Below are 11,302 nucleotides of genomic sequence, written 5' to 3' on the forward strand. Positions count from 1 at the left end.
TTTCTTTCAACAGGATGGACGAGCTGAATGGAGAAATAGTATGCGCAGTTGAGAAATGGTGCAAGCTTGTTGCAGATCTATCGAGCGGTCAACGCGCTAGAGTGGCTGATACATCATTGCGCAGCATGCTGCAGATACCATCTATTAAGATGCGTACCCTGCTGATTAGGTATATGATTGAGAATTTTCAGGCCAGCACGGGCAGGTTCATTATACAAGAGTAGGTTGGGGAGGTGACTCTCGGTGCGGTCGACGTCGAGTGCATCTTTAACCTCGAGAACCAAGGACTGTCTGCTTCGGACATTCTGACTGAAGAAGGCGAGGACATGAAGGAGCGGGTGCCGCCACAATTTCTTAGTAATACATCAGAAAACATAGTGATAGATAATCTCATTGAGGACATAATTAAAAGTAAAGCCACCGACGACGATTTCCTTCACAAAGTAGTGCTTGTCCTGTTAGGAACAATTATTGCTCCCATGTCGAGCAAGATTGTGCCAAAGCAGTACTACGCTTTGGTCGAAGATGTGAAACGTATTTCAAAGATTAACTGGAATGCCTTCACCATGCGTGTTCTCCTTGATTGCCTTCGCATAGTGAAGAAAGGCAAACACCTCCGCTAATGGCCGAAAGGCAATTTGGCTCTCTTGCAGGTACACATATGAGACCTGTTGCATAATGTCAATTATCATATCATTGCAATTTTATGTGATGTATTACCAACTCTAAATCCTTATTTTTTTGTAGTACTTGTACTGGGAGAAGGTGTAACCGGTCGAAGGCGAATGCGCCTATAATCCCAACTTGTCCGTACAACCTCTTATGAGGAACTGGACAGAAGGTGCAGCCACTAGGAGAGATAGGTTCGACTATGATAATGGGCGTGGCCGTGGTAACGTAAGGGTAAGTCATTGTGTTTCGTCTTTCTTAAATGTTTTGTAACTTAATACTATTTATTTTTTATTCATCACATGTACTTCAATATCGCATGTAGATCGAAAATAATATCACCCAGGAGTATAGGGCTCAGGAGCCCAACATCCCAAATAATGCGCCTACCATGAAGCCAAAAACCAAGCCTGCAACTGGAAACGCAAAGAAGTCGACGACAGCCGCATTGTCAGAAGATTTGATGGAGCTTCTAATGAAGCGGTGCATGGACTTCATACACACCCAGATGAGGCAAATCCCTGATCAAGTTGCTGAGGTATCACACCCAAACTTTATAGTTTACAGTATGTTTGCTGTTTTAAACCATGCTACCATTACTAAGTTTATATTTCTATTGCAGAGGTTGTTGGAGAAGTTGAACAAAGCAGGTGTCATGTACAAGACGGGTGCTGCCGTGCCATCTGCGGAGAATGATCCGGACGAAGTGGATTCGTTCAAGAATGGTCCATATGAAAAGAAGGAATTCGTGTACAAGGAAGACATGGACAGTGATGGACAGCCGATCATTGACATGACGCAGCCTAATATAGTGCTTCCCGACCATAAAATCGTTCCTAAGGTACTATGTATTTATCTTTCTATCTATAATTTTCTCGTTTAATTTTTTACGTCTAGAAATGTTCACAAGATTTAGTTTGCCAAACAGAAAACCCCACCGAAGATGAATGGACACAAGGAAGCTTCACCTGTTAAGCGTAATGATGTATGTGGGGGTACCCCGGAAAACCCTTGGGTGGTTGGTACTTCTACTCTAGCACCTTCATCGGACATAGACATTTGTCCATCTTCTGTCAGCAAGTTCATGGCTAAGGCGAATGGAAAAAAGGGTGTAACAATCCATAAGGATGAGGAGGTTATGTCCGGTAAGCGGAAGCAGACCGTTCCCAAGAAATTTGAATCCCCCTACGGACTTGACAAGCCCGGCAGGCGTACTAGCCATGTTCAGAGAACCTCTGGTACTAGTACTGCTACTAGAGGTATCGTAACTAACATTTTTAATTTTTTTATTTACTACCAATGCATATGATCACCATTGTTGACGTTCATATTATTTCATGCAGCTCTATTTTCGAACAATAATGTGCCGAAGGTTGTGGCAGATGAGTTGATGCCGGAAATAATTGATGCAGCTATTTCATTTGTCGATTTAGCTGCTAGCATTGAGAAGAACAAGAACAAAAAAATTACTACAGTGAAGGGCGTGGCATAACTCTGACTTCCGAAAGGATTCTACCGGTACTAGCTCATAGATGGCTGTCGGACGATGTAAGTACTACTTGCATGTCCTGTTTTTAAAATGCTCAATAATCTATGTCTCAACTTTCAACATGTAATGCGCTGATATTCTATGCAGGTTATTGATGCTTATATGGGACATTTGGAGCTGTGTGTTGGTCATGATCGTTACCTCTGTCCAGCGTGGAGGTCCAAATTCCTTGTAGATCGTGCTATCGCACATGACGATCCATTGCCATCGAGATGCAACATGGATAGTGCTCTGACCAAAGCTGGAGCAGTTAATAGAGTCATGAAAGAGTATACTGTGCGTGATAAGGTACGTAATGTTTGTGATTCATCACTACATGATAGTTCATCAAGTATTTCTTTTGATCCGTAATGGTTTTTTGCACTGTAGACGTATATCGCGTTGAATATCGACAATAGCCACTGGATGACCGTGGTCATGCACATGATCAAGAAAGAATTCCAAGTTCTCGATTCGCTCTATCCTCTGGACCTGACTGAAAGGACTGTTAAAGCACTGGTAATGTAACCAACATTTGTACCATTGCTCTTACATATTGTTTATGATTGTTCTTTAACACTATCCTTTTTATAGCGAATGGCTATAGCAAACGATATGCGTCAGGCAAATCTTATTACACCAGGGAAATATTCGGACGTAAGTAAGTGGCCTACTACGAGTATGACATACCCCAGCAAGAGGATGGGTGAGTTAATAGGACATCATGCACAATCAAACAACAACACACATGTTTGTATTGCCCACCGCTAATGTTTGCATATGTACCAGGAACTCTTGTGGCCTTTTTGTCACAGAATGTCTAGAACATTGGGACGGGGACCGAATCACCCGCCAATTTACATAGGTATGCTGTTATTTTCGTTTGTAGACTAGCTACTATGGTGGTGTAGCAACTTCAGTTCATGTAACCTTTATGTCATTTTTTGCAGGCCACCATTGACGCAAGGAGAAGACATTTCGTCGCAGAGTTGATTATGTCACCTTCAAACTCGATGGAGTGTGTGAAGAACAAAATTCGCGAAATCGCAAGGAAAAGGCGCCTGAAGAATTCATGCGGCATGCAAGATTGAAGTGTTAGTGGTTTGGATTTAGTCCAATCGAAGGTTTCGACGGCATGATTATCTTAGGGGTTCTATAATTTTTATGTAATAAACAGGGCACATGCATGTGTATGTGTCTGTCAGACAATTCGCTCGTACAAGACAATTCGGTCATAAAATTCGCTTGGAGAAGACAATTTGGTCGTACCAATAAAGTTTTGGCTTCACTTATCAATTGTTCTTGCTTAATATTTTTCTCGTTCTCCAATTTTTTATAATTGTATTTTTCATGGCTTCACTTATCAAGTGTTCTTGCTTAATATTTTTCTCCTTCTCCAATTTTTTATAATAGTCTATTTTTCTTTTCAACTACTCTCGTAAGTTTCATATTAAAATTTTCACAATCTTAACTTTTTTTAAACTCTACCAAGCTTAGCATTCTGCCTTAGCTATCTGCATGTCATCATCTTGCATAATCTCCTAGTAATTCCCCCTCATCACATTATTATGAAAAGTAGTCATGGTAGATAAGTAAATATATCGAGCCAAAATGTAATATTACACTCATCAAAATTAGTCATGTCAGCTCGTTGGCCCTATCGCCTGTTATCAAGCATCATGTTTTTCTAGTTTGTTTTACAAACCCGTCGTTTTTTATTATATGTATCATTAACTTTTTCTGTACTCACCATAATGCCAGGCACGGCCCATCTAACCACGTGAGGGGCCCCACAGGTGGGCTATCTTCCCGACAGCGCTACACCAGCCCATTTTGCCAGGTTCACATCGATCTTTCCCCTTTTCTCGTTTCCCTTTCCAAATCCCTAGCCCTCCCTCTCTATTTGCGCCTCCAAATCTCGACGGCGAAAGCATGACAGCGAGCTGGGCGTCGGGCGGCGGCGGCTGCGGCGAGAAGAGCGGTGGCGACCGCAAATTAGGTCGAACCCTGGGTCCTGCAAGTAGGTGGGCCGGATTCAGTGGCACAGGAGGCAGCGGCGGCGGATCTAGTGGAACAGGGGACGGGGGTTTCGTGGGCGGCGGCGGGCCGAGAGAACTCACGGCTAGGGTTTCTTTAGTCCTACACTTTGGTGGCAAAAAGGTAAGTTCTTTACCGTTGTTCTTTACATCCCAGCATTATCGCCCATAATTCATCACCTGTGGCCATGACAAGCTCCATCTATGCGGTCATCAGGAAACTCCTAGTGGTCGTGTCTGCATAGATGTAGACAATTTTGGCAGCGCACTCGGGGGACGTGTGTTTTAGGTTAGTCTACTGAGCATGATCTTCAAACTAGTACTGCTATTGTGGTCAAGCTGCAAAAAAGTTCAGTGTTTAACGCTTGCAGCGACAAGTTCAGTTATAAAATGACTTGAATTGCTCATGATTTATTTAGGATGATATCACTTCTGAGTATGTTGAATGGGTTGATGGGGAGTGGGATAGCAAAGCAAAGTCAGTCATTAAGTATCTTGCCATGAAGAACAAGAAACTGGAGACTGAGATTACAGAATACGAAGCTGAAATTAAAAGGAATGAGAAAGAAAAGAGGGCAATGGTTAAGATGCACAAGGAGATATTGCTCTATAGGGATAGGATTTTAGGATTTGGAGGTCTTCTGTATCTTGGCCTGCTTGCCATTATGATTGCTGTCATAGTTAGCAAGTAGATTGTTCATAAAGTTATTGACATCATTGTAATTGACATGATGAAATGATGCTAAATTATTTGCTATTCAGTTTATGGGAAAAGTGTAACAGAGATTGCAGCATAAATAACATGGGGCCATCATGATTGGTAGACAGTGCACTTTTGGCATGTTCTATATTTGGCAGACAATGCACTTTTGGCATGTCCTGTATTTGACAGACAATGCACTTTTGGCATGTTCTATATTTGGTATGTGATGCACATGGGCACATCACCTAGCAACACTACTGATTTATGTAGCAGACTAGTTCATTGTCTTGTTGCAACATAGGAGCAACATCTAGCAGCTTCCATGCAACACTGAAGCAAAGCAACAATACATATTCAATATTCAGAAATTTAACTGAACTTGGCACTTAGGGTGAGCAGTAGATATTCAGTTCTTCAGCCACAAAGAACCCGATCAAACCGTACCGATTGCATAACTTATATGCTTACATATAAAAGCATACCTAACCAACATCAAACCCAAAATAATGTTAACTTATATGCTGAAACATATAACAGCATACCTAACTTAAGATAATCAGCAGCTTCCTCCTCCTTCAACAACTGTGCCCATCTTCACTTCTTCAAAAATTTGAGGCGGCGTGAGCGGCACACCACACACGGAGAATCCTTCTTCATGACCACCGTTCTGTTGGACAGCTGCGCCACCTGATCCTGAGCCACCTCCTGTTCTTCCACCGTCACTATGCCAGGGAGGAGGGGAAGGAGCTCGACGTCGATGGGCATTGTCTTGCCACCCTCGACGGCGACCGGTGCTACCATCTGCACAGCGTCCTCCTCGCCCTCCTCATGGTCCAACGGCAGCACTGGTTTCGACACATGGCGGACCTGGTAGTCCGGGCTGACGGGCGCAGGGACAGCGAGCTCGACGTCGACGCGGTCCGCCCTCGACGTGACGCGTGCTGAATCTGGCCACAGCGTCATGGTGATGGAGCGGTACATCCACCACCTTGCGCGCTGAACAGGGGAGTCGCTCAGCGTGGCCTCTCGCATTGCCCACACGAGTAGGACAGCCGGCGGGACGCCGCGGCTGTAGGGGAAGGCGCGCTTCCTCTCGGCGTCGGTGAGGACTTTGACGAGGCCACGCGCATGGTTGACCAACATCTCCGTGCTGGGGAACTAGCCGCACACCTCCGTCAACTGCGCGCGCCACCCCTCGTCATCGCCGGCGAGGTCCATCATTGCTCTCTACCAGCCGAGGCTTCTCTCCATCGAGGCGGCTGCAGCGGTCGCCGGCGAGGGTATTCTCGATCTACTATAGGTGGGGATAAGAGGGGAGTTCGAACCGGCGCCCGTGGGAGGTGGGTGAGTGTGTGGTGGGGAGGAGAGTGGTACAGTTACTTATTTAATGGCATTTAGGACGTGGGCAGGGGAAATGTACAATAATATTCTTTCTACCTCCCGCCCCGGTCATTACACAGCCCCGGTCATTACACAGTAAAGATTTTTTTTTATTTTTGTTTACAGGGAAATATCTTACTTTATTTAAACAAAGACTGGGATCTCGTCTGCTAATACACTAAGGATACAATCACGGGGCCAACGCCTCCAAACCAAAGAAACACAAGCGCCTACAGCTACCTTAGCCGAAGTATGAGTCGGCCCATTAACATAGTAAATAATTGAAGCAAGTGTTCTACTCTTGTTCCTTCTCCACTTTTCTGCACCTGATAGAAGACAAGCTAAGTTAATGAATGATACGAACTTTAATAATCCACAATGCATACAAACACTTACTTCTGATTTTGTTTGCATTTCTTGCTACGTCTAGTGTGTCCTACCAATTTGCAAGCGTCGCACCGGGTTTTCAACTCATCAAAAGAGAGTGGTCTACCATTTTTTTGAGACAGGGCGGCTCTCATCTGCCTTTGTTGCACCTTAGCTTGACACTTTCATAGGATCTTTAACGTCAATCATGTTGCCTTCACCATCGTCCACATATTCAACTCCACACTTACTGATGTCATTTGTTTGCTTCAACACATTTTCCTGTACCAGATCATACTCATGACTCTTAGCTATCACAGCCTTCAAACTCTCCTGTAACTGATCCCACAAAGCAGGGTGTTTGCATGCCGCATGCATAGCTTCAGACGCTAACACACTGACCTGGCTATATTTCATTCTTTCCCCGGCCCCAGTCCAACCAAATCCCAAAAGATCGCTTGTGCGCCTCGCGGGCAGTCCCGACCTTGCTTCTTTCGTGAACCGAATAAGAACTAAACACTTTGGTATTTCAGATATGTTCAAGTGCTTCAGTACATGGAATATGTGCTTGCAAGGTAGACCCTTTCGAATCATTCTTCTGCAGCTTCACCTTATAGTTTCTGCGGAATTTACTGGTGTATACTCCACCCAAAAACGGCGCTTTCGGTTATTCTTCCAGGCCACGATGTACTGCTGTGATCCGTCTCCCAGCTTAATTTCTACAATCTCCATGTCGTCAATTTTTCTAAGATCATCTTGCAACATATAGAAGTTTGCTGGAGTGAAGACGTGAGAAGCAGCTATCTTAAGTTCCCTCGAGCTAGTAACTGGCACCGGTAAACTTTGTGAGGCCGTGCAGTCATCTCGCGCCTCGTTTTCACGGATACGCACAACGACGTTCTCATAGTGCAAAATCATATCCACCAGGGTCATTTCACCATCTAGGTGGAGGTGAAGGCATGAGTTCAGGCTTTCACTCCGCTGGTTGCTTTTCATGCCAAGCCAAAACCCCTCAGTTAGATATGCCGCGGCCCACAGTCTCCTCTTCTTATACATCCGCCTCAACCATGTTACAGTTTTTTCCGACTGCCATCTTTTAGAAAATGCGTGCCATCTCTCCTCAAATGTTGCCGTGGACGTGCTGTAGTACAGAAGAGTTCGGAACTCCTTCAAGGACTTGTGACTGAGGTGAATCTTCATATTTTTCTCTATGTGCCATGTACATATACGGTGCCACACGTCTGGCAAGACTTCGTGAATTGCCTTCATCATCGCAGCGTCGGCGTCTGTGATAACACTCTTAGGCATCTTTTGACACATGGACCTCAAAAAAGTCTACAGAAGCCACACGTATGTCAACTCGGTCTCGTCCGAAACTATGGCACAACCAAAAACAGTGGTCTTCCGGTGATTGTTAAGACCAACAAAAGGTATGAATGGCATACCATAGCGGTTCATCTTGTACGTGCTGTCAAATACAAGCACGTCGCCGAAGTCCTCATAGTCATGACGAGACTGGGAGTCGCACCAGAACATCCTATTCAAATGTCCTTCCTTATCTAGCCTGTACTCGAAAAAGAAGCTAGGATCCCTCTGTTTCCTACTGGCCATGATGCCTATGGCTGTGGCAGCATCACCTTTTGAAAGCAGCTTCCTCTTCTCCTTGGCGCAAAGGTTGTATATTTCACACCTGGTAAAACCAACACCGCCGTACCATACATGTTTGCTGATGAAGCAATCCATCATGTCGTGAATTCTAATCCCTGCAGCTCCCATGGACATTATCTCATGCTTTTGGTACTCTTTGATTTTTCTATGGGACCAAAGAAAAGGTACCTCGTCTGGTCCTGCCAACATATGGCTATGCTTGTCCTCAAAACTTTCAACATACCAAACCCCACGCTTTTGGTCAAGCCTGACGGTCAGGTGCGCTTCGCAAAAGCAGCGTGTCTCGGCTCTGAGCCTACGGCTGTGTCCTTCCTCGGTTAGCAACTTGCTGTCACGTTTCCCTTGTCTTGAACAAACAAACCGCCTATAACGCATATGACGTGACTCTGTTTTGCTATACCTCACCTTATTCTTTCTAATGCTGAAACCATTATCTCTAGCATAGCTGTTGTAGAAATCATACGCAACATCGTGAGACGTAAAGGTCATTTCCATTATCTGCATGAACATATCCCTCTTATCATCTGCACTGGCAGTATCTTGGACATTCTTTGCCCCATCATCTTGTGTCACCTACACAATCAAACCACAGCCATGAAAACAGATTTCTAAGGTTTAACATTACTTACTTCCATAGAACATTGATTACACACATACCTCACTCATGATGACCGACGACTCGGACTCCCCAGAACCAGGTGCATCTAATGATTCGTCGTTAAGGCTTGTCTCCGCGTCGGATTCACCGTAATAGTCGTACGCATTATGACATTCGGAAATGAACTGAAAAATACAACACAAATACATAATTACTTATCATATAATATTCCTGAAGAAATTCAATTTGCATGCCAACAAAATTTTTCACTTACGTACCTAACTAATGTAATCTTCATTCGAGAGCTCCGAGTTGTTTTCGTGATCATCATCAAGCTCATCGATCTATAAATTTTCAACACAAAGATTTAATGTTGTCGGATGCCACCAAAAAATTACAACATGACAATGCCACTCACATTAAGATCGTCCCATTCGTTCCCATTCTCTGACCGATCTTCATGATCTGAATTTTCATCATCTGACCAATATTCTATCCAGTCTTTCATCAGTTCTCCAAACTCCATGTCTACCATGATATCAGTTAACTCCTCGTCCGCCATTTCCTACAACCAATATTATGTATCATCACATGTGCAAACATTATCAATGATGAAATATAAAACACATAGCACATGATCACGGATGTTATGTAAACAACCGCAACCGAGGCCATTCAGATCTGCCCAACTTAGTAAGGAAGATGGCCACGACACCCGTCATGATCACTTTCAATCGCGAGGAACTGCACGATCTCACAACCTAGCTTGATCTGTGATTACCTCTGCCGCCGGATACCTAGGTTAGCCGCCACATCAAATAACGATACCGGTGGTGCGCATAGCCGACAGTAACCGACGCTACGTGAACCCAGATCACGAGGAGCAGCACTACCGGAACAAGATCCACAATAGCATGCGCCGCCGCGTAGCTAGGTTACCCGCCCCGCTAGGTTAACCACTACCACTGGCGGCGGCAGTTCATTCGATGTTGCCGCGAGCGAGACTAGAGGGGGGACGCGGGATGCGGTACCTGTGCGCGCTCGTTGGAGATTCACGACGTTGTCGCGCCCGCTGTCCGACGAGATCGTCGGCGACGAGATAGCCGCCGCTGGAGATCTACTACGTGACTTATAGAGCTGCGTCAATGCTCGCAAGATTGATGGAGCTGCTCGCGTGAATGATTGGATTCGGCAGGTCTTACATGGACGTGGGGTCGTGTGATGTTTTTTTTCGGACCAGGGTACTGTACGTATACGTTCTGGGTTATACAGGGCTAGACAGGGCTTGGATCTGTGCTGCGGCGGGCCAGGAAAAAAACAAATTCGCGGGGACAAAAATACCCCTCCGAAATTAGGTTAGGGGGGGAGCACTGGAGCAGGGCTCGTCGGGAAGATACTATTGGATCAAGACGTTATGGTCGTGTTAAAAAAACATTATGGGGTGCAAATAATACACTGTCCATCCTTGTGCACACGTTACACGGAACTTTTTTTAACACACTACATACACACTCATACATACGCACATACTACATTTCATTTTATTTTTTTGAACCAAAGTCCAAATTAAATGTCATTTTTCATATTCGTGTTTCTGGTAAAGAGGGCTTTCAATTGAGATCCATTTTGAATACATTTTGCTGAGTTTTTAAAATTTTATTAAGTTTTATCTTTTGAAACTTGGTACAAGCGACTCACAAAATCGTCAATTTCAGAACCTGCGATCGACAATAGTAAGTTTTTAAGTTTCAACTCTGAAACTTGGTACAAGCGATCGACAATATCGTCAGTAGCTGCAACCGACAGAATCGTAAGTTTCAGAATTAAAACTTAAAGTTCAGAGAGAGAATATCACAAATCACCAATAAATAGAATGCAAATATGTCTTGTACAACAATAGTTTAAATTCAACGAGTTTAACCGGATTTTCAACAATTTTTTCATGGATAGATCATGTTATCTGACACATAGTGCCCCTTGAGCTTTATCCAACAATATATGTGCGTGGATGGTCTTCCATCTGACTTGTAGTACATCATGGCAGCGCGTGCAGGCTACACAACATGTAGAGCAACAATGAGCGAATGTATGAATCAATCAACATGTAGAGTAAAAAGAAGAAAAACTTATGAACTCCATAGTGGCCGCGCGCAATGGCCACATTGCCTCCAACCGGTCAACCGCGCCACAATACTTGATGACGGAGTTCTGGACGGTGTACCATGGATATGTGCATGTCATAAAGCGCAATGTGTTTTTGCGCATGAAACGAACCATGCACGCGCTGCCAAAAGACCCCCGCCCCCTCTTCTCCTACCCGCGAATCCGCAGATACGGTCAACCACATCGCATAA

At 44.5% G+C, this 11,302-nt stretch overlaps 1 pseudogene; it reads right to left on the bottom strand.

The window, feature by feature from the left end:
- Nucleotides 1-9,510, bottom strand: part of LOC125553948 — a 79,674-nt pseudogene extending 70,164 nt beyond the window's left edge.
- Nucleotides 9,511-11,302: the final 1,792 nt, after the last annotated feature.

The sequence above is a fragment of the Triticum urartu genome, chromosome 4, assembly GCF_003073215.2.
Source record: "Triticum urartu cultivar G1812 chromosome 4, Tu2.1, whole genome shotgun sequence".
Classification (NCBI taxonomy): Eukaryota; Viridiplantae; Streptophyta; class Magnoliopsida; order Poales; family Poaceae; genus Triticum; species Triticum urartu.